A 25,931-nucleotide genomic window follows, 5' to 3' on the forward strand; every position below is an offset into this window, starting at 1 on the left:
ACATTTCCATGGCAGATGAATTTCTGCCCCTGAAATGATAAATCTAACATACAAATATTTCTCTATACATTGAGGTATCAAAAAGAGTGATACATATAAAAAGAAAAATCACAGTATGAAAATAAGTAATATTTTACCATAAAATAACAAATTATTTTACCTGTGTCTGAATTTCATTCTTCATTTTGTGATGGGATAATGGTAGAAGAAACATGGATGATTCCTCCTTCATCTCCTTGCTGACATCACTTTGGTCAATTTTTGGAGTTTTTCTGTAAGATGCAATCTTGTCTTTATTAAAAGATCAAGTATGAATAAAGTAATATCAACATTATATAAACACACTGTATTTCAAAACTACTCTTTAAGGAAATGTTCAAACATACAAAATTGGGTATTCCAAAACATCATTGTATTCAATATACTCATGACCCAGATTCAACATGTTTTCTAACTTCTTTCATATCCTCCTGCTTTTTGTTTAATAAAAGAGCTTTAAAATAATAATAAAATATCCTGAATATAACAAATATATCAAACTGAACTCAACATGTATCAAATTAATAAACATACAACACTGAAAACAGAATTCTGGACTGAATTAAATAGACTTGTGTTATAATACATATATTCTTGGCCTATTATATCCTTGAGTTCATCATATGTAGATTAAACCAACCTCAGGGAAAAAAAAATGAAGAGAAAATTACATCTCTATTAAACCTGCAAATTTTTGTCATTATTATCTAAACAATAGAATAATAACTATTTATATAGAACTTAATATTGTATTAAGTGTGATTAAATAATCATCAGGCAATTTAAAGCTAATGGAAATAATATATATAGGATATCTGTGTGGAGTCTTGGAACAAATCCCCTAAGATAAATGGCCACCCAATCATCTATACCAATTCTTAGGGGATGCTGGACTATCAGCATCACCTAGGAACTTATTAGAAATGGAAATTCTCTGGCTCTATCCCAGACTTACTGAATTATAATGGCTAGGGACAAGGATCAATTTTAATATTCCTCCCAGTTTGAGAATCACTGCTTTTAATCAATAAAGAAGTAAATATGGAGATCAAAGGACTAGAGGAAGGGTTCACACTTTCCAGCTGTCTCAGGGCTTGGGATTCAGCAAGATAGGTGATAGAATTCACTGAAATTCAAATCGGATAGTAAGAGATTACTTACAGAGACCCAGAATTTCAGGTGTTTTGGACAGAGGAAAAAAATGAGTACACTGGTGCCAAGTAGCCAGGAGCAGTGCTGCCATTTCACCACAGAGGAGAGGCATAACACAAAGTAGAGAAAAATACAGTGGAAAAATTTGGCATAAGGCAAACTATAGAACAGACTGAATTTAGCTGAACCAGAAGATTAACACAAGATGGTGTTTGAATAGTGCTCTATGTTTCTCAAGTGGCAAGTGAAGAGCTGCAGCATGGAGCCATCTTGAACAGGTCATGATGCAGCTTGTTACTGCAGAAGCCCAGGAAATTATAGCAAAGATTGCCATACCCTTGGGAAGGACCAACTGTGCTGCCTATGGTGTACCTAGCAGAATGCAATGGAAACAAGCACAGAGAAGACTATACCTAGGGTTATTCAGGTTAGTGATATAGAGGGGAATGCAAAATGCTTCCCTTTGAGTCTTGCTGGTCCAGAAACTTAATGGGCAAGCACAAATACACAGACTCTAAGCCTGGAAAGGCAGTGCATGTGTGGAAAGTGTAGTGATACTGTGATGGTTTGGTTATAAATAGATTTCTCAGGACATCCCTGAGATGGAGACGCCCAGAAGAGATCAGCATCCTCCTAGTCCTAGAGATGCCTTCACTCTCTCAGGAGCAGATACCATCCCAACAAATTTTACAAGGGTTATGATCAGAGCTAAAACTTAGCTGCTAGAACTTTCTATTTAGAACCCAGCATCAGCCCCACACAGGGAGGATATCAACCTAGTCTGTTCGCATGAAAAACTGCAACGGACAATACATTCTATCCTACTGGTAATCAGGGAAGCTGAAGGTTATTTCAACCCAGTTTGTGTTCCATGTAACTCCAGCTGGAAGCTTGACAAGCAACATTAAAAAACTAGCAAAGATTTAAAATTCCTCAGTTCTTGTTATAAGCAGTGCCAAGGCAAAGAAGAAATAGAAAGAAAAGCAGTCTGGCATAAGCAATGAACATCCATCCTTGTTGTTGACAGTTTTGACCATTTTGGTGGAAACAATCCTATTTTTTTCCCCTTTGGTTTTCTCACTGTGCTGATTGATTAGTTCATGAATAAACACACATACATATTCTTTTTTTTTAATTTTGTTTTACTTTTTCTTTCTTCTCTCTCTAATAGTCAAATTGTCTTGTTCTCTATTAGCCCCTACCATCTTTCTCTTTTTACATTTTTGGGTATGTCTTTTGCTCTCCTACCCCATTTTCTTTTTTCCTAATGAATTATAATTTTACTATATTTTAGACTTCTTTAGTTTATATAATTTCTGCCAAAACAGTTCACTTTATCACAATTATTGGTACTCTGGATGGTGGAGCTGATGTCTGCCATTTATTTTAATGCTAGACCTAGTTCTTCATCATTACTGCTATTGCTATTAATGGCACATCCTGCCATTCTTGTTGTTGTAGTAGTGTTATAGATGTCATAGGAGGCAAGAGATATTTATTTTAATGTTGCTTATTATTCACTTTGTGTGTGTGTGTGTGTGTGTGTGTGTGTGTGTGTAGTTAGCATTCTATATTGGCCCTATGAGTTCACAGGGTAGAGACATTCCTGGTGAACTAAATCCAGTTAAGAGACAGCACACCTTGCTCCACACACAAAATACCCTTGGCTCAAGCTTCAAAGTCCTTTAACACACAGAATAAATACAAAAGCCCCAAACCAGCAACCAGGTCACAAGTAAAAAAGGCTATAGGAAGGTGAGCTCAGATCCCACTAATGGAAATCTGTTTCTATAACAAAAATAGAGAGAGGCTACAACACTGCATCTCATACTGTTGCACAGCTGAATTACATCAGTAGGTCTGTACTTGTAAACTGAGAGCCACTGGAGGTTGAAACTCATACTTTAAGATAAGCACATGTGTCAATGCTAAAATATACCAAAATCACATGGCTTATCACAACAGATACTCAATAAAGGACCTCTTTGTATTAGAGGAAGAGGACTTCTTTTCAATAGATATACAAGTACACACACAAAATTTATAACCACCCAACTAAGAAATACTGAGGATGAAATTCCAGATGGTATCTATAAAAATTGATTATTGAAATGATTAATAATTTAAAAAACTATCTAAGGAGCAAATTAAGAGAGGAAACACAGGCAAAAGGCCATTTCTAAAGATAGCAAAACTCATGGAAATGAAATACATAATAAATCAAATAAATTTACCTGAAAGTATCACCAATAGCAAAGTAGCAGGATATAAGATCAATATACAACAATCAATACCTTTCCTATACACCAGTAATCAATCTGCTGAAGAAAAAATTAGACAAACAATTTCATTCACAATAGCCTAAAAATACGATCAAATACTTAGACATAAATCTCACTAAGGAAGTTAAAGACCTGTGTAAAGAAAAGTACAGAACACTGAGGAAGGAAACTAAAGAAGACCTTAGGAGATAAAAAGACCTCCCACGTATTCCTTAGGCAGAATTAATATTGTCAAAATGCATGTATGACCAAAAGCAACTGACAGATTCAATATGATTCCCATTAAATTACCACTGACATTGTCCACAGAACCCAGGAAAAGAGTCCTAAAATTCATATGAAAGAATATAAGACATAAAATAGCCAAAGAAATACTAATCAATAAGAGTGATGATATAGAGCCAGACACATCACCAGTTCAAAGCCAGCCTCAGCAAAATAGAGGTGCTAAGCAACTCAGTGAGACCCTGTGTCCCAATAAAATACAAAATAGCATTGGTAACTTGGCTCAGTGGTCAAGTGCCCCTGAATTCAATCCAGGTACCCTCCCACCTCAAAAAAAAAAGTGATGATAGAGGCATCACAATACATGATCTCAAATGATAGCACAAAGTGAGAGTAACAAAACCAGCATGATACTGGCATAAAAACAGACATGAAGACCAATGGATCAGAAAACACAAGAGACAAATCCACATCAATTCAGTCATCTGATCCTTGAAAAAAGTGCTTAAAAATTGTAGAAAAGTTTACCTTTGTAACAAATGGTACCAAGAAACTGGATATCCATTTGAAGAATGAAATGATGTACATTCCACTCATGCAGGACAAAGATGAACTCAGTGCTTCAAAGACCTGAGAATTAAACCAGAACACTGCAAGTGCTAGGAGAAAACATAGTGTCAACACTCCCAATATATAGATATAGGCATCAGATGGCTTAGTAAGACTCCTGACTCTCAAGGAACAAAACTGAGATTTCAGTAAGTGGGATAGCATGAATTAAAAAGCTTCTGCATAGCAAAGGAAACAAAGGCATGAGGAAAGAGCCTACAGAATGGGAGAAAATATCTTCTAGTCACTCTTGTTATAGGGGATTAATATCCATAACATAAACCAATCAATAATATATGGGCAAACAAGCTAAATTAACATATCTCAGAAGAAATACAAATGGCCAACAAATGCATGAGAAAAATGTCATCATCTTGCAGTCAGAGAAATGCAAATCAAAACCACACTGAGATTTCACTTCACCGCAGTTAGAATGGCAATCAACAGGAGTACAAATAACAATTATTGTTAAGAATGGGAAAAGGTATAGCTGTGCAGTGTTGGTACAATTGCAAATTGGTACAATCACTTTGGAAAGCAGTATGGAGAATCTTCAAAAGTCTAGGAGTGGGATCCACCCATGGGACCTAATATACCACTATCTGGTTCTTTATCCAAAAGAACTAAAATCAGCATACTATAGTGATACACACATAACAATGTTTATAGCAGCACAATTCATAATAGCCAAGTTTCAAACCAGACCACATGCCTATGAAGAGATGAACAGATAAAATGTGGTATACATACACAGAGTAGTTTTACTCAGCCATAAAGAGTGAAATTATGTAATTTGCTGGTAAATGGATGGACCTGGAGAACATCGCACTAAGTGAAATACTCCACACTCAGAAAACTGAGGGTAGAATATTTCCTCTTGTGGAGAAGCTAGAGAAAGAGAACCAATCTCAGAGAAATAGAAGGGAATCCAACAGAGTAGAGAAAGGCAATCTTGAAGATGGGAGGAGGGAAGGAGGGAAGAAGGACGATCTCTGCTTTCAGTCACTTTTAGGTATTTTTTTTTTTTTTACTAGATAGGCTATGTCCATGTGCCACTATACCACAGTGAATTCTGCTTATGTATATAATTTGTAAGTGCTAATTAAAATAATAACAACAATTAGAGGAGTATCAGTAGAGTAGAGCAAGCAGATGAGGGGAGGAGGAAAGGAATTAAGGGAGAGAAAGGAAACATACTAAAGAAAAAGGCTGATCAAATGATGTGCATGTACAAATATGGCATAATGAATTCCACTATTATAATTCACCATAAAAAGATTAAATATTAAAAATGAATGAAAGTCCTCATTAACCTTAGGACAGATATTTTATATTAGATATTAAACTAAGTTCAAAGACATGAGCAACACATGATTTTTAAAAATATTTGAACAAAAGTTTTAAGAAAAGTAAATATATTTGGATGGAAGAGACTACCACACTTGTTACATCAGAGAAACAAAAGTAAATTTCTAATTCAACTTGGAACAAGAAAATATATTGAATAAAAATTTTATGTACCGACCCACTCAGGTCAAGTATCGTGTTCTCCTGCTCTACAGCTAAAAACCACCATCCAAACAGTACAATGCATCTAAGCTATGAACACTCTGTTGTGAAAAGTAACCAAAAGATTATCAATAAAAGCAAAGGTTATCCTAAAAGAACAACAGAATAAACAAACTTGTGGCATTTTTAATGTGAAAATGAGAGAAGAGGAAAAAGGTATTACACTTAAATACAACTTCAGAGTGGATATTAAAGTTTCAAAACCATGTTGCTTTTTCTTCATACTACTTAAAAACTGAAGGCTGGAAAAACTGATAATTTTCTTAGAAAACCTGCATGAATAAAAACTGACTTATGAATTGAATAGAAATCCTGTACTCCAAAGTTTCATTTGTTAATGGCTTGGGTCCCCAATCAGCAATGTGCAGAGGTGGGACTTTTGGGAAGTGATTAACTATGACCTCAGCAATGGGTTTCTCCACTGATGGATCCACGACAGAACGGACTATTGGAAGGTGATGAAATTTGTGGTTGAAAGGAGTGGGGCCTTGAGAACATTCCCTTGGGGACTATATTGCTGCAGTATGGCTGGGCACAAAATCACGAGCCACTCAAGCAGGAACAAACTTTATTTCTGAAACTCCTGCCAATGCCATGCACACTCCTGGGAAATATACTGAACCGCACATGCAGCGTTCTCCCGGGCCACACTACACCACCAGGAAAATCCCTCATCTGGAAATCCCTCCTACCACATTTCCCCAACCAATGGGAACTCTCTGGGAGTCCCGCTAGAGCTCCAAAGTAGCAGGCCGAGGCAGACAGCAGGGGTCTAATAATATCAAATTGAATGCAGATCTTAACATAATCATATCATCTCAATGGCTTGCTGGTGTCACCTTTCAACCACAAATGCCATGCGTCATTCCTATTTGGCTATGGCTCTCAGCATCTTCTCCTCCTTTCTGTTTAATTAAGTAACAAGCAATGTGGCTTAGGGACCATGCCTGTTATTTTGTCCAATACAACATATGGTCCTTACCCATCATCGGATGAGCTGACCTCTAGGCGCCAGCCTCCTGTCTTAGGTTGGTACCACTGCAATTGGATCATACCCATCACTGACTACCGGTCCAGCATACAGCCATACTTGTGGATAGGCCTATGCACCAGTGGGAGGGTGAGGTTCATTGCCTCACCTCTGTTGGCCCCAAAATTTTAGACCATCACTAGTAGAAGGGAGGAGGATACAGAAATGCCATGATACCAAGCCAATTGACAGCTCCTTTGGAAAAAATATATCACTGGTGAAACCATCAGCAAATATATGCCAGCACTACCACAATTCATTGCACCAACAGATAGTTCACGATGCATACAAGTGATACATAGTCCAGGCAAGTTCTGTAAGCAGTTCAAAGTGGAGGAATCTATCAATATGTCCATTTCATCCCAAAATAAATAGACTCCTTGATTGAGCATTACTTGTTGAGTTATTATTCATTGATGTATCAGTTTATACAGTTTATTGTGATAGGTATCCAAGAAGCTGTAGTTTGGTTTTATCTTTGTCTTCACCGGCACTGGGATTAAGGCAGGAATTCTGACAATGATGGCTAAAAAAAAAATCATGTAACATTCCAGCAGGCACTAAGAAAACAATTTTCTGAACAATTTATATTATTCTGAACAGAATTATTAAATATAATACAAAGGAAAGGTGAAAGTAAACAAACAGATCTGTTAACCTCCTTATTTGTACACATATTAAACAATCCTCAACAGCTGTTTACCCAATTTAAATTAAACCAAAAATCACGTGAATAAAAAAAAATGCGGACCCATTTTTTCATGAGCACTCCTCATGTATGATATATGAACATACGCACACACAGACATACAACACGAAACAGAAGTGTGTACACATAACATACAACACGTAAGACAATAGTAAAGGCCTTGTAGCTTTACATAGGTAAATTCTCCATTGCAATGTTTAAAAACTCCACAGTCAAAAAATAAAACTGCTCAGAAAAATATTAACCTAGGTATGTATGAGCTCAAAAAATAAAATAGAACTTTATGATGTGGGAAAAAACAATAATAAAATAGATATTGAATACAGCATCCTGGTTAATCACTGTCATAGATGTAAGAATAGTGAAGATGTAGCTCTGGATATCAGCTGTTATGGATTTGAGTTAAATCATCTTCTTTTTGGTCTGTAGAAATCGCTTAGGTTAGTCTCTCTGGAATCCAAATCGGCTGCTGTTCTCCCTGTGGAAACACACAAACAGAACCCCGACTCCAGACAATCACTGGGTCAGGACCTTTCCATTGTCCTGTTAGAATATCCTTCCAAAGTACCTTAAGGCTTATGTACATTTTTTGGATACATATACCTTTCCACAGCACTAAGTCCTAATGAATCCAAATTGTAAAAGCTTCGAGTAAAAAGGGTTATTTTAAGTTTATCTTTGGGGGATATGTACCCCTTTCCAATTCCCGCTTTTTGCTTTAATAAGTAAATTTTAATAGTTTGATGAGCTCTTTCGACTATGCCTTGTCTCTGGGGATTGTATGGGATTCCTGCTTTGTGAATAATGCCAAATGATGTGCAAAATTGTTTAAAAGAGGTAGAGGTATAGCCAGGACCATTATCTGTTTTTAACTGTTTTGGAACGCCCACAGTGGCAAAATTTTGTAAGCAATGAGCTATAATATCTTTAGTTTTTTTTTTTTCTCCAGCATGAAGGGAGCCCATCAAAAATGCGGATGAAATAGCAACTGTAACATGCAAATATTTTAATTTTCCAAATCCTGGCAAGTGTGTGACGTACATCTTCCAAATATGGTTAGGTATCAATCCTCTGGGATGAATCCAAGATTAACTTGTGGTAAAAATGTCACACAATTTTGACATTGTTTTATTGTATGTCTGGCTTGCTCATTAGTTATTTCAAAGCACTTTTGTAAAGTATTAGCATTGACATGAAACCTTTTATGAAAATTTATAGCTTCTTCTATTGTGGAGAAAATATGTATGTCATGTGTAGATTTATCTGCTAAATCATTTCCCAAACTAAGGGCTCCAGGCAATCCTGTATGTGCCCTGATATGTCCTATAAAGAATGGATCTTTTCTGTCCCAGATTAGACTTTGTATAGTGGAAAACAAAGAGAAAACAGAAGAGGAAGGGGAAATCCTACCAGCATCTTCAAGGGATACTATAGCATTAACTACATAAAGACTATCAGAAAACAAATTAAATACAGAATCTTTAAACATCACAAAAGCTTGTAATACTGCATTAAGCCCTACCTTTTGAGCTGATTGTTTGGGTACTAAATATGTAAAAGTTTGATCAGGGGTAACTACTAATGCTGTACCATTATTTGACCCATCAGTGAATATATTTGGAGCATTCATGATAGGTGTTTTTCTTGTCATTTTTGGAAAAACTACAGGATGCAAGGACCAAAAAGACAAAGGATTAGATGGTAAGTGATTATCAAATGAAACATTAGATTTACACATGATTATTGCCCAAGTATTTAACTCATTAGCTAACTCATCAATTTGATCCATAGTATATGGAGTAATAATTTTATTGGGAGAAATTCCAAACACTCCCTTTGCTGTTTGTATTCCTTTGAGTATTAATTGTCCTACAGCCTTAGGACACCTAGTAAGAATAGTGTTAGGAGAATAAGATAAATGTATCCACAATAATGGACCTTCTTGCCAAAATACTCCTGTAGGAATATTTTTTTGTTGGTAGTACAATAAATAATAAAGTCAAACTTATATCAATTCTATCCAAATGCATATTCTCCATATATGTTTCAATGATTTTCAATGCCTTTCTTGCTTCAGGCGTTAACATTTGAGGTGAATTTGGATCTGATGGACCTTTTAGGATATCAAATAAAGGTTTCAACTCTCCTGTTGGTATGCCTAGATAAGGCCTTATCCAATTTATGTCTCCCAATAACTTTTGAAAGTCATTAAGTGATTTGAGTTGATCTACTCGTATTTGAATTTTTGGTGGACAGACCATGGTTGAGGATAAGAGAAATCTTAAATAATTAATTGGACGATTTAATTGTATTTTATCTATTGCTATCTCTAGATTATAATTTTTAAATAAGTTTGTAAGTGTGGCATAACATTCTAGCCATGTGTTTTTATCTTTATATGCCAGTAATACATCATCCATATAGTGAAATATTTGTAGTTCAGGATTTTGATTTCTAAGTGGCTGGATTGATTTGTTAACATAAATTTGACACATAGTTGGGCTGTTAGCCATCACTTGAGGGAGTACTTTCCATTCATATCTCTAATCAGGACCTTCATGATTCAGTGCAGGGATAGTAAATGCAAAACCTGGACTATCCTCAGGATGAATTGGAATTGAGAAAAAAAAAACAATCTTTAATATCTATAGCTAAAATGTACCAGGTTTTTGGCAAAGGAGACAATTGGGGAAGCCCCGATTGAGCAGGTCCCATAATAACCATCCCATTATTAATGGCTCTTAAATCTTGCAATAATCTCCATTTACCAGATTTCTTTTTAAGGAAAAAAATGGGAGTATTATGGGGAGATATGCAAGGTTGTATATGTCCCTCCACTAATTGTTGTTTGACCAGGTCATGGGCTGCTTGTATCTTTTCTTTAGTCAGGGGCCACTGAGGAACCCATACTTGTCTTTCTGGTTTCCAAGTAATTTTGATTGTCTCAGTGGCCCCTTCTGAAAACCAATCCATGCCTATTTATTCCTTGATCTATTTGAATTGGTGCTGCTATACCTTGTTCTTGTTCTCCTAATCTTTTTTTCTTTCCTAAAACCTTGTCTAGCCCTAGTAGTGGGTGCGTTAGGATTGATGTTATTTGTTAATGTCAAACCTAATTGATCTAGCATATCTCATCCCCATAAATTTAAAGGAAGATGATCCAATACATATGGCTGCATAGTTCCTTCATATCCTTAGGATCCTTCCAATCTAATACCATTGCACTTCTATGGGGATTAGTTGCCACTGCTATGCCTGGAAGCATTTGAGTGGCTTGTTGTAATGGCCAATGTTTTGGCCATTCTTGACGAGAGATGATGCTAAGGTCATCACCTGTGTCCAGTAGTCCATAAAATTCATGTCCTTGAATATTTAGTTTTAGCGTGGGGTGGGAATCTAAATTTAAAGACAGCATAGCCCAATCTACACCTGTGGAGCCTAATCACCTGGAACCTCTTTCTATAGTACAACTGGAAAATTTATCATGCAGGCTGGGTATTATTAATAACTGTGCTATTCTATCTCCTGGTGAAAATACTGATATACCTCTGGGAGAACTAGCTATAATTTTTATTTCACCTTCATAATTGGGATCAATTACCCCAGGACTTATCATAAGTCCTTTTAGTGTAGAAGAACTGTGTCCCAATAATAAGCCTACTGTTCCTTGGGGAAGAGGTTCTTTTACTCCTGTGGGAATGATTTGAACTCCTATCTCTGGAGTTGGTACTGCTCTGGTGGAGGCGCAGATGTCCAACCCTCTGCTCCCTCTGGTTTGTCTGATGAGGGATTTAATGGACAATGTGTCCTGGGCACTACCCTGATGGTGTTGCTGGGTTCCTCCATTGCCCCGTATATTTGTGGTTGTGGGCCCCGGAGCATTGGGCCACCCAGTCGGTTTTTTTGGCAATGGAGCCTGATGCCTTTCTCCACGATATCGTGGGTAAACACTTGGTCGTTGTCCGTTTTTTGATAATGGAGTACCCTCTATGGTGGTTTGAGAATGGCATTCATTAGTGCAATGTTTCCCTCTACAGCATCGTGGGCAAATACCCGGTATTCTATTCCTTTGATACCTAGCTTTGTTAAATCCTCCTCCTATGGGGCAACTCCTTTTAAAATGTCCTGTTAGTTCACAATTGTTGCATGTTTTTGGCCTGGCATCTAAAGCTTGTTGTACTGCAACTGCCAAGATTTGCCCTTGTTCATTAATGTCTCTACATAATTTAATATATGTGTTTAAATCTTCATGTCTCCATGGTCTAATGACCTTTCTGCAGCAACGTTTTGCTTGGTCATAAACCAGTTGTTTTATTAATGCATTGCTTGTTCTGTATCCCCCAAAATTCTGGCAGCTGTTTGAATAAGCCTATCTACAAATTCAGCATAAGGTTCATTAGGCCTCTGTATTACCTTACATAATTGACCTTGTAAATCTCCATGTCCTTGTAGTGTCTTCCATTCCCTAATTGCATCCTCAGCAATTTGTGCATATATAGCAGGATCATATTCAATTTGTTGCTGTTGACACTCATAAGGTCCTTTTTCTAACAACATATCTACATTTCTTTGAGGGTAACCAGCTGCTGCATTTCGCCTAGCTGTCTCTGTGCAAAACTCCTCATTGGCAACCTTCCATAACAAATATTGTCCTCCATTTAGTACAGATTTACACATCTTAGTCCAATCTGCTGGTGTCATGTCCAAGTTGATAATGGATTCAACCATGCTTACAGTGAAGGGTGCTTGTGGTCCATAGGTTGTTACAGCCTCCTTTAATTGCCTCACTGTTTTGAAATCTAAACCACGGTGAATTTATTGCCCTCCTGCCTGCTCAAGTACAGGTCATGCTAATCTTTGAGGTCCTGCCTCAGGATTCCATCTATCAACTACCGGGGTTGAGGGCCACTCAGCTGTCTCTATAGATGGAGCTTTTGTTTGAATTATGCCCTCTGGTGATAGAACGGAGTTAGTAGCAGCCTCCTCTTGTAGCTTCCCCCCTGATAGTTGTTTGTCCTGTAAGCTTTCTTCCTTTAAATTTTCTTCCTGTATCTGACTAGCTCAAGAGACCTTCTCTACCTTCTCTTTTGCTTGATCTACCATGTTTTCTACCATAGTCTGGACCTCTAACAATTTACTTAACACTCTTTCAGTTTGTTTTTTACTAATTTCTAATCTACTATAAAGATAACACTACCCAATAAGATAACATAAAACAAAACAGAAACAGAATGAAACAAAAACAGAGCAAAAAAATTGTTGTATCAATTTTCTCTTCCTCAGGGCCGAACAACTTCAAACCTTGAGCCAACCATTTTTCCCAGTTTGCCTGAGAAATTTCTAGGGATAGGCAGCTTGAACAAAAACAAAATAAATCAAAACAAGAACACATTGTTTTTTGAAATGGTCACGCATTCTCTCGCCTTCCCTCAGGGGCAAGCAATTTTACTTACCAATGAACTTCAGGCATCCCCCATATGGGCCACAAATAGCCAAGTAGGAATGACGCATGGCATTTGTGGTTGAAAGGTGATGCCAGCAAGCCATTGAAATGATATGATTATGTTAAGATATGCATTCAATTGGATATTAGACCCCTGATGTCCACCTCAGCCTGCTACTTTGGAGCTCTAGCGGGACTCCCAGAGAGTTCCCATTGGTTGGGGAAATGTGGTAGGAGGGATTTCTGGAGGAGGAATTTTCCTGGTGGTGTAGTGTGGCCCGGGAGAACGCTGCATGTGTGGTTCGGCATATTTCCCGGGAGTGTGCGTGGCATTGGCGGGAGTTTCAGAAATAAACTTTTTTCCTGCTTGAGTGGCTCCTGATTTTTTGGCCAGCCAGACTGCAGCACTATATCTTGTCCATGGCTTCTTCCTCTCTAGCTCTCTGCTTCCCAGTCACCATGAGGTAAGTGGATTTGCTCCACCATGCCTTTCAGTCATCATAATACTACACCTCACCATGGGCACAGAAGTAATGAAGCCAGCAGACCATGAACCAAAACCTCTGAAAACAGGAGCCAACATAAATCTTTCCTCCTTTGTCTTCTCAGGTATTTTGTCACAGTAATGGAGTGCTAACTAGGAACAGACTCAAATGCCAATGTTCTGGCTACTGTTATTTCTATTAGGTGTAATAAACTTTTCTTAGTCTCTCCCCAGGAATCCTGTGTCATCTGCCAGCATCCAGAAAATTGATCAGCTTGCAAGAGGTTAAAATCTCAGGTCTCTCATGGTTTTCAATAAGGTAAATTCTATTTTCATTTTCCTTACATGTATTTTGAAACTCTTCCACAATAAATGTGTATTATATTACCTGAATAATAAAATTTCTTTATAATCCTTGAATAGACAATCAAGGTCTTAACCATACTAATGATTAAAGGATAGAACTATTTTATTCAGAAGGTTAAAATTATTAATATTCTCTCATAGTAGGAAAACTCAGGTTTTAGATTATCACATGAAGCTTTTTGTTAGATTATCTTTTATTAGTTATAAATATTGATTAAGCTATGCCTAATTTAAATGCATTTAAGAAGATAAATTTTGGTACAAAAGCATGCATCAGCAGAAGAGTTTGTAAAGGCAATTGTATTTTACTTGCTAAGCCTGTCTATTTTATAATTCCTTGTATCCATCATCATAATCCTCATTGATTATGTTTGTAACAGACAGCTTCCGTTATGGTTTAGATCTAGAGTTTCCTCCAAAGCCTCATGGATTGAAGACTTCCCAAAAGCATTCACAATCAGACGTGGGATTTTTGGGAAATGATTGGATCCTGATGGCTCCGACCTCATCAAATGATGGAATCATTGATGGAATCATATTTTATGAAATAATCAGAAGGTGTTTGAAATTGCAGGTGGTGGCACGTAGTTGAAGAAATAAGGTCACTGGAAGTGTGACATGGCATATTTCTTCTTGCTAACACCTCCCTCCTCCTTGCTCTTCTCCTCCTCTTCTCTCTCCTCCTCCTTCTCCTCCTCTTCCTCCTCCTCCTCTTCCTCCTTCCCCCTTCCTTCTTCTTTATTCCTTTTCCTTCTTCTTTCTTCTTCCTCTCTCTTTGCTGGCTATTATGAGCTACTTACTCTGCCATGCCCTTGTGGCATGCAGTGCTACCTCAAATCAGGCCCAGAATGAATGAAATCAGCAACCACAGACTAAAAAAAATATGAAACTCTGAACCAGAATAAATCTTTCCTGTTCTAGGTTTATTTCCTCAGTTATTTATCAAGGTGATGGAAGATTGACTAGCATAGCTTCTATTTTATGTGGGTATAATTTTAGAATATGATATAGATCTTGCCCCAAATCTAGAATGTTCAATAGAAATTTTAGACAGGCATATAGTTAGAACAAGTAAGCCCAGTACCTTTCCACCTTCTTGATCAAGACATACCAGTCTATAAAGAATCAGTATCCACCCCTTTCACCACCCCATTTCCTAATTTGGTAAATCACCATCCTATCTAGAATTCTGGAGTAGTTTAGTCATTTATTTTATTGTAAAAATAATGCTCTTAAAATTTATTTTAATTTATTTTTTTACCTTATTGCCCATCTCAGAGATGGCTCCTCCTAGCTCCTGCCTCCAGCCACCTAATGCGGTGATGAGGTTAACATGAGATGCCAGGGAGAGAAAGAGAGAGAGAGAGAGAGAGGGAGAGAGAGAGAGAGAGAGAGAGAACATGCCAGGGATGGAGCTTTTATTGGGGAACAAAAAATTCAGGGGAAAATTCCATCCAAAGAAGGTCGAAGGGGGAAGCATTCCAAGGTCAGGGTCAGTGTTTGGTCTTCAGGTCAGTGGTCAGGCACACCCCCACACGGACGAGCCCTCGCACCTGAGACAGGGTGGGGAAGGCTCTGGCAAAGCTTGCTTGAGCACCTCTCACCCAGCCAGGGAGGTAACTCAAATCATGTGCAAGAATGGCTTCCCACATATCCACCCCCCATTTTTTCTTTTAAAAATCAGGCAATGATTTACTCTCTGAAGTTTTTGCACTCTCGCTCTGAAGACTCACCATCCTACAATTACAACACAAAAAAGAATTAACAGCAAAGACAACAATCCAATAATGTACCAGTCTGAGTGTTTAAGAATATTTCCAGGGTTAAATCCATTTAACTCCTTCAATATTTGATTAGCCAAAAAGAAGGATACAAAAAATCAGCTCTATTACTTTGAATATCTTGGATATGGTAATGAAGTTCCAAAAGATCTAAGCTATTATTATTATTTTGCCAAATACCTTAACATATTTTAATTAAAAAGTGATGCATAGTATTTTTTATTTTTAAATTATTTCTAATTAGTTATATATGATAGTAGAATGCATTTTGACACATTGTACACAAATGGAGCACAATTCCTCATTACTCTGACTGTATGTGGTGCAGAGTCACAACAGGAGTATAATCATACTTTTATATGGGGTAATAATGTCCATCTCATTTCACCATCCTTCTAATCCCCACATCTCCTCCTTTCCCCTCACTCTCCTCTGCCCAATGCAAAGTTTCTTCATTCTACCCTACTCACCTTTTATGGAATAGCATCCACTTATCAGAGAAAACATTCCACTTTTGGTTTGGGTGGGTTTGGATTATCTCACTTAGCATGATATTTTTCAGTTCCATCTGTTTACCTACAAATGCCATAATTTCAATCTTTAAGACTGAGTAATATTCCATTGTGTACATGTACCACATTTTCTTTGTCCATTCATCTGTTGAAGAGCATCTAGATTTATTCCATAGTATAGCTATTGTGAATTGAGCTGCTATAACATTGGTGTGGCTGTGTCACTGTAGTATGCTGAGTTTAAGTCTTTGGAAATAAACCAAGGAGTGGGATACCAGGGGTCAAATGGTGGTTCCATTCCAATTTTTCAGAGGCATCTCCATATTACTTACCAGAGTAGTTGCATCAATTTTCTGTCCCACCAGCAATGTATGAATGTAGCTTTTTCCCCACATCCTCGCCAACCCTTGTTATTGCTTGTGATACATGCTAATTTAAAAGATCTAAGAAAAAATAAACCATAAAAAATAGATAACCAAATTCAATATGTACACATATAGTTTAATTATCTTGCTATTGTCTGTCCAGATTTTTGGTTGATGTTAATGACTTGTTTATTAACATTCCTGGATATGTAGATTGATTTTTTTTAAAAAAAAATGGGTAGTTTTCAACCATTTTTTGAGTAATAGTTTCTGTTCCTGTTTGTCTCCCTCTTTCTGATAGTCCTAATAAGTACATGTTGAGGTACATAATGATGTCCTATGTTTCTCTGAAGTTCTATGTATTTTTTCACTTTCTCCCTTTTTTTCACATTGTATAATTTCTATCAATCTGTCTTCAAAAGTTTTGATTGTTTCTCCTAATTGTCTATTATGGTTTAGACATGAGGTATCCCCCGAAAAGCTCATGTGTGAGACATTGTAGGAATGTTTGAAAGTGAAATGGTTAGTTTATTAGAGCAGTAACCTAATCCATTTGATAGATTAATGATTTGAATGAATTAGTGATGTTAGAGTGTGGCTGGGAGAAGTAGGTCACACAGGGTGTACCCTTGGTATTGTATTATGGCTGAATCCTTGCACTCCAGCTCTCTCTGCTTCCTGGCTGTTGTGAACTGAGCAGCTTTTCTCTGCCTTGCCCTTCTCCACTCTGTCCTGCCACATTTACTGCCAGAGTAATGGAGTTGGCTAAGCATGGACTGAATCTATGCAACTATGAGCCAAAGTAAATTTTGAAGTTTTTCTTCTTAGAAGTTTTGGTCCTAATGACAAAAAGCTGAGTACCATATGGTGTAAATATGTTAGGCCCCTCTAGTGGATTTTTTAAAATTCTTGTCAATGAAGATACATATTTTTTTAGTAGTGCTGGATATTGAACCCAGGGCCTTGCACATGTTAAGCAAGCACTCTACCAAATGAGCTATGTCTCTAGCCCCTCTCTAGTGGATTTTAAAATTTACTGATCATACTTTTTCAATCACAGTATTTTCACTTGGCTCTTCCTTTGCTTCTTTATTGATTCTATTTGATGAGACAGTGTCTGCCTGCCATCCATTACTTCATAAAGCTGAGTTTGCCTCTGCTCTTGTTCATGTATATAATGGCTGCTTTGAAGTCCTTATCTACCAAATCTGACCTGGTCCTCCTCACTGGCAGTTTCTGCTGCTTGCCTTTTTTCATATATGCTACTATTTTGCATATATGCATTACTATTTCATTTTGATGTTGTTAAAAACTGGACACTTTACTCGGCTTTAAAGAAGAATGAAATTATGGCAGTTGCTGGTAAATGGATGGAGTTGGAGAAGATCATCCTAAGTGAAATAAGCTAATCCCACAAAACCAAAGGCCAAATATTTTTTTTTATATGATGATCTTAATTTATAATAGGGAGTGGGACACTAGGGAAGACTAGATTTAGCTTAGATTAGGTACAGGGCAGTGAAGGGAGGGGAGGGAAGAAGATAAGGGCATAGAAAGCATAGTAGAATGAAGCATACATTATTACCTTGTGTACATATATGACCACATGACCAATATGATTCTACAAGATGTATAATCAGAAAAATGAGAAATTGTACCCCATCTTTGTATACAAACTACATAAATGTGTTCTACTGTCATGTATTACTAATTTTAAAAATTAGAAAATTTTTAAAAAGATTGAACATTGTAGATTTTTTGGGTGCTAGCTTTGCATACTTACTGCCTTTCCCTTCTCTATACTTGTTGCTAATAGCTTGTTTGTTTTGTAGTGTGCCTAGGCCGACTTGTGAATCTGCTCTCTCCACAGTATGAAGCATTGTTAATGTGTGGTGGTAGTGGAGGGCAGCCTTGGCCATGTGCACAGTCATCCTGTGATGTTACTAGTTTTGTCAGGGTTCCTTCTCACTGTCAGTTTCCCTTATCTCCATTGTGCTGCTTGCTTCATTTGTTGTTATTCCCTCAACATGTTCCTTTTTTTTTTAGATTCACTAATTACTCACTGATTTCTCTATTATTTTCAACAATACTCTTCAGATAAATTCTTCAGCAGTCTGATCCAATTAAATTTGGGCAGGGGTAGTTTTAGAAGCCAGTTATCAATTGGATCTGACCCCAGGAGGGCTCTTTCCCTGTTTCCCTTTGCTGAAGCAACTATCCTGTGATTCAGTTTGTGAAGGAGATATTTTCTAGAACTCTTTGAGTGGACCATATCAAATCTCCCCAAAAGAGCACCAAAGTCTCTTTTCTTATAAACTACCCATTTTGTGAAAATTGTCTAAGCCACTAGTTGCTCAGTTGGAAGTGACACTAGTCTCTGATATTCTGTTTTCTTCTCCCCTGCAAGTGAGTTACACTGAAGGCTGCCAGAGCCCTCATAGTCTCAGTCTGCCATGCTGACAAGTCACACCTCCACCGAGTGGACCAAGGGGTAGAAGGAAGGCTCCAGCTCCTTGGTCACAGTCACAAGGCATTTAGCCCCTTAAATTTAGAGTTGGAGAGGATGAGAAAAGCTGGTGGGCTACCCATCCTATACCCATACAGCATCCTGTTTGTCATTAATGAAAACATGTGAAAACATGTGTCCTCTGAGCCATACCCACTTTGTGTGGAGCTTCCTTTAAGTTGCTCTGAGTGTTGGAATGGGGAAAGTGGGTGCAAGGTCTAGCTAAATGCAAGAGACTCTCATTGTTTACACTGATATTTAATTGATTTTCTTGAATAAATATTTTATAGACCCTTTATACAAGTTTTAGAAATTAAAAAAGGAAAAAAAAAAACAAACCAAAACCAAACATAAGACTATGTGTTTCTGTCAGCTTTTGCTTATTCCCATGAGGCTGGCCCATGGAATTTCTAGCAAGTTTCTGTGTATTTATCAGTCAGTAAACAAATTGGAGTCCTCAAAATAGAGTTGGGCATTCTGCTTTTAAGAAAATATTAGAAAACAAATTCAAAATATTCTGTGCATATTATTTCCTTTATAATATTAAACATTTTTAATTCACAATTTTTAATGTTTATTTTGCCATTCCACCCTAGGAAGGTACAACCAATACTCTAGGAGCCTATTAACTCTTCTTGCTACCACATCTTGCTACTTTTATTTTGCTTCTTTCCCTTTCTCTCTTTCTCTTCCACCTTCTACTCTCCCTTGCTTGTCCTTTCTTACCTTATTGCTTCCTTCTTTTCTTTTTTCTCTTTCCTTTCTTGGTTTCTCTTTTCTTTTTCCTTCCTTCTTTATTTCATCTTTCTCTCTCTCTCTCTCCATTTTATCTCTCTTCTTCTCTTCTCCACTTCACATCTCATCCTCTTCCTGATCATCATCTTCATCTCCTTTTCCTCCTCCTCCTTATCTATCTATCTATGTATCTATCTATCTGTCTGTCTCTTTTTTTTTCACAAAATTGTCAGGGATGGCCTTGAACTCCTGGATTCAAGTGATCCAACTCAACCTCCTAAATAGCTAGGATTATAGGTACATCCACTGTGCCTGGCTTTATGCTAACAGTTTTCCCTGCCAACCTATTCTCTTTGAAAAGAGAACAGGTGGAATAATAGCTTACCTGTATGATAATGCCATTTTTTTCTTCAGAGACCCTTTTCCATAGTCCCACTCTTTATGGGAAAAGCATTGCTCATGGTGACACAAGACTTGGCATGACATTCAGGATTCCTCACACATTACCCAAACCAATTACTTATCCTAAGATTGCCTTTCAAAGTCTTGCCTCTGTGTGGTGCTTTTGTGTTTTGCTAACACAAATTTCTACCTCCCTTCTGTTAGAGAATTATTGCTTGTGGATCTTTCCCAGAACCTCCAGCACAAACTTCTTGTATCTCCCTTATAGACTGCTCCTTCTTATGGGTATTTTCAAGGTAAATTTATTATAGGTTATAACCATCTATTTAGAAATTTCTTTAGATATTATTTGAGACAAATGCTCATTCTCCCATATTTCCTTTCTCCTTATTCTTATTAAATATGCACTATGTGCCAGCACACTCTAAGAGCTCATATATATTTTCCTCCCTGAGATGTAAGTATCATTTTTAGTACAGCATCCTGTTTGTCATTAATGAAACATGTGAAGAGTGTTTTATTCTTTATTAAGTTGAACTTGCTTATTACTAATACTTACTTACACCTTATTAAAAATAATACTAACACAGAGGTGACATGAGGATATCAAGCAGTGAATGGTCACTTCAAAAAATAGAATGAGAAAGGACACCATGGCATATGACATAGTGGGATATGGGTATGGCAGCTTCCTTTTATGAAATTTGAAAAAAAAACAACTGTTTTTCTTTACACAAAGAGAGAAAAGATTTAGAGATATATACCTTAAAAGAAAGATTTGTATCTATGAAATAACTATCAATAGATTCTGGCCCTAATTTACAAAGAAAAAGTGAGTAAGATTTTTTGCTTTCCAAAGGATCTCCTTAAAGAATATTTTTAGTTTGTTGTATTTCTGGCATTAATGGAAAGGGAAGGGCTGGTGAATCATGAAGCAGGGGTTAATTAATTATATCATGACTGCCATGTTTAGTGAAATCGAGCTAAAGTCTTTCAGAATAAATTTATTCATTAATTTGAACTCAATTTTCATTTTCTCTGATCCTGTTCTGGCCATATTTTAAGCCTACTGTATCATTTTCTTTGCACAATCTGAACATGAAAATATTGAAATAAGAGAAATGTTCATGATGGAGTAGTTTTCTATTTACTTTTGGGATGAAGATTTCTAAGTTTTATCATCTTTACTCTGTTATTTTGAGTCCATATATATTTTCAGTAACTAAATAAACTAATTGCAAAAGTGGCCAAGAATAAAGAAGATGAGCTATAAGATGCTCAGAGGTCATGCATTAGTCTGCTTGGACTTCCATGACAAAATAGTGTAAACTGTGTGACTGAAACAACAAGCATTTATTTTTCACAGTTCTGAAGGCTGCAAATCCAAGATCAAGGTACTGGAAGACTGGGTTTCATGTTAGACCTCTCATTGTTGCTTGCAGAGCAGCACTTATTGTGTCCTTGCTTGGCAGATAGATGGAGAGTGAGCTCTGGTTTCTCTTCCTTAAATAAATAAATAAATAAATAAATAAATAAATAAGGCCACTGATATCATCATGGCAGCCCAATCTTCAAGAACTTATCTATAACTAATTTCCTCCCAAAGTCCCCATTTGCAAATACCAAATCTGTAAGTGTAGGGCTCTAACAAATGAATCTGAGGGAAAATGAGTGCTCGGTATACATTTCCTATATGATCTGAAGTTAATAGTGGAGCCCTTTCCCCCATCTCTGCAGGCATGTGTATTCCTACATATCAGGGAAAGGGTTATCCTCTATACCCTGAGAATCTCTGTTCAGCAGTACTCTCAGAAAATATAGTCACATGGACCATGCAGGAATATCTATTATTTTTCATTCTCCCTCCCTCCCTCCATCTTTTTATATATCAGCTGTTTTGGAAACACAATTAACCTTTTTGATATTATATAATTTAATGGAAGAATCTCAGTAGGTTGCATGCAAGGACAATTCTTGGAATAAAACAAAAATATGATAGAGAATGCTTAATTATCTTTCACACATTAAACTGATTAGTGGCAGAGCCTCAACTAGCTAAAAAATAAAGTATGCTTAGGATATGGATCTATGATATTAAACATCTACATTATTTTTTGAGAAATCCTTCATGGACAATTCTGAATGAATGCTCAGTCATTTGTATAGTTGATGGTTTCTTGTATTCAATTCAATTGAAAGCGAGTTTATTTTCACTGTAACAATGTGGGCAATAATTTCACTAGAATGTAGCATTTGACTGAAACAAGTAAAATAAATTTTATATAAAGCATCACAAAGATGGGATGAAAGAAGGGGGAGGGAAAAAAGAAAGGGGTATAAGTCAATACTGATGAAGCCTCCATAGGAAAGCTCTGTTCTTAATAAGGGGTTTTTGTAAAGTGGAATGTAACTTCATTGTGTGTCTTGTTTTGGAATTATGTGTGGAGCTGGTGATGGTCTTCTTCCCTGTGCTTTGTGTGCTGGCACTACACATACAGGCAGCTGCAGTGAGAAGGCATAATAAATCAGATGCTGAGCTCATGGCAGGAGTTAGAAATTATTCAGGACTCTCATACAGGAACTTTGGCTAAGAATATCCAGGTGCTTCTGTGACCAATCACCAGGTAGAATAACTGCCTCAGCCTGCTAAAAAAAATGAGAGAATGTAAGGCTATCTCAGAATCTTGCCAGAATGACCTTGTGGTAGATGAAACCTGCAAAGAGACCTATTGATGAAACTCATGAGTGAAGGGATGGTTTTCAGCCACTTCTTCTCATACAAATTTTGAGAATATCAACTACTTCTTCCCTCATTCTAATAGAAGTAATTCTCATAAAATAATCTATGAAGACTATTATTTGTCAGTTTTTGTCTGTTATCATTGTAAGAACATTTAACATGAGACCTATCTTCCTAAAAAACTTTTAGTACACATTTTACCATCATTAACTATTGGCACAATGTTGTGTAGCATATCTCTTGATCTCCGCTGAAAATTCATGCCTATTAAACAGAAACTTGTATTTTCCCCATTCTTCTCCCCCAACTTCTGGCAACCACCATTATACTGTACATTTTTAAGTTTAGCCACTATTGAAACCTCCAAAAAGTGGTATCTTGCAGCACATGTCCTTCTATGTCCAGCTTATTTCACTTACATAATGTTCTCCTGGTTCATCTGTGTTACCACATATGGTAGGAATTTTTCCTTCTTTAGGATGAATAATATTTTATTGTAATCAAGTGTCACACTTTGTTTATTGATTCATTTGATTATAATCAGATCAATAATCAAAAGCCTCCTAACAAAGCAAAGCCCAGGACCAGTTTTCTTCACAGGCAAATTCTACCAAATATTTAACCAATCAGTACCAATAATTCTCAACTATGCCAAACAATTGAAAAAGGATGAATGTTTCTAAAGTTATTATATAAGACCAGCATTACCCTGATACTGAAGATTCACAAAGATTCTACAAGATAAGAAATGTAAACAGTCCCTGAGAAGTAGAGATGAAAAAAAAAAATTCCTCAAGAAAATACTAGCAAACTTAATTCAATAAATCATGAAAAGGTTTATACAACAAGAACCAAGTGGAATTTATTCTTTATGTGGAAAATTTAATGAATACACAACATTAACAGAATGGATAAGAACATAAACAACACGTGTGATCATCTCAGTAGCTATCAGAAACAATTGGAAAGCTTATTTTTGAGATGAACCTATTGTTTGTTCATATTAAGTGATTGTCACTGAACTCAAAATATTTTAGTCAGTTTGAGTTATATTTTCAAAAAGCAAAATGCACTTTCTTTAATTACAATATAAAAAAATCTTAATTAAGGGCTTGGGGTGTCACTCTGTGGTATAGTTATTGGCTAGTATGTGTAAGGCCTTAGGTTCTACCTATCTGCAGTCCTGCACACTGTGTTTGTTTGTGTATGTATATGTGCATGTGTGATATGCTTCCTTATTTCTATTTCCTTTAACAAGTTATCCAAAATTGCACATAGTACTGTAAACATAAATGTTTCCAATTTTATAATAGTCACTTAACTTTAAGTGTCTAAAAAGGAGAGAACATACTGATAGGCATATCACCATAGAGAATTACAAATTCAAGTGACTTGTGTAATTTCAACTATGTAGGACTTCTCTTTTAATTAATTCCTTTGAAATTAATGTCAAACAAGAAGAACCTTACATTAATCAGATGCTCTCAAACAGTGGTCCTAAGAAAGTGGAGTGCAGCTGTGAGAAGGCAGCATGTCTATCATTGTCCTTACCATTTTTCCTTATTGTTATCTAATTTCATAATCCACGTGTAAGCAGTATTACACCTACATAGTACAGTGAAAGAGTGAACTTTGTAAAATACATACTATATAAACTTGATTATTTGTAAAGCTAATATGTTTATAATTTGATGATTTCCAAATGCAGTTAGAAACAATTGAAATAAGAACATTAAGAAAGCAAACGAAGAAAACACTCAGATATTGTGAAAATTAGGCATTTGGAGTCCTGAGAATCTGAGAATTAAGAGGTCATATTTATAGATTGTTGAAACAATTCTCTCAATATTTTAAATTCACATCTCACTGCAATGTGAGTTTATGGACCCTTCCTAAGAGTTAGAAATTTTTCCCCATTAACTTCTCTGGAATGGCTATGTGACTGGCTTTGACCAAAAGGATGCTTGCAACAACTGATACCAGGGCTCAAGAGAATTTGGGATTTTTTTCTTCCCACCTTTTGAAATATAGTTTTTCTGATTTAGGAATCTTGGACCAGCCTCTTGAGGGGAAACATCCCATAGAATTGAGATGAGATCTTTGAATTGAGGCCACCCTGGAAGAGCCAGTCTCCAAGGGTAGAGTCACACGAATAATCACAAATAAGATAAGCAAAGAACTTTTCATCTGACTCTGTCCCAGAAAGCATTGTGAGCAAATAAAACTGCTATTTTCAGCCACTAAAAGTGGGAGAAAGGTGTTTCTTTTTCTTTATATATTTTCTTTTCTTTATTTGTTCTTTTTAGATATACATGACTGTAGAATGCATTTTCACACATAATAAATATATGCAGTATAACATTCTAATTAGGATCCCATTCTTGTGGTTGTACATGATGTAAATTTTCATTGGTTGTTTATTTGATAGAATGTTCCCTCTGATATGGGTGGTATTTTGTTCTGCAGTGATAAATAATACAATTATCCTAAATGCATGTTGCATTGTTAAGTCCAGTAAAAAAGACGAGAATTAGTAATAATGGCAATTTTCCCTTAAATTGGTGTTTAACTTGTTTTGTGTTTTTGATTAACTATTATATAGTTATGAAAGCTCATAATTATCAAGTTACAGTTGTTTTTAAATACAATATATCTGTTAGCCAATTCTGCTATATTGGCTTCCATTAACCTCTTGACCCTATTTCCAATAATATCTCTCATTTTAAATCTGGACTTCTGTCTACGCAGCCAGTGAAAGCCTCAAGGGTCTATTATTTCTTGGTTGTTGAATCTCCAGTTCCCAGCTTAGTGTCTTCCACATAGAGTATTCGGTGGGTGATTGTTCACTGCCTGGGTACATCTCTGTTGTGCTTCTGCCGAATTCCACATTAATCACTAACAGGTAATTCATCCTCTTGACTAGAGATCTAGAAAACTGCCTTATCTATGACAGGTATTCCATCCTTGCTTAAAGATTGATGG

General features: G+C 36.5%; 1 pseudogene; it reads right to left on the reverse strand.

The window, feature by feature from the left end:
- Positions 1-18,497, reverse strand: part of LOC124089759 (ankyrin repeat domain-containing protein 12-like) — a 62,785-nt pseudogene extending 44,288 nt beyond the window's left edge.
- Positions 18,498-25,931: the final 7,434 nt, after the last annotated feature.

The sequence above is a fragment of the Marmota monax genome, unplaced genomic scaffold (genome assembly GCF_021218885.2).
Source record: "Marmota monax isolate L192 unplaced genomic scaffold, Marmota_monax_Labrador192_F-V1.1 WCK01_AAM20220418_F8-fsc00318, whole genome shotgun sequence".
In the NCBI taxonomy this organism is placed as follows: domain Eukaryota; kingdom Metazoa; phylum Chordata; class Mammalia; order Rodentia; family Sciuridae; genus Marmota; species Marmota monax.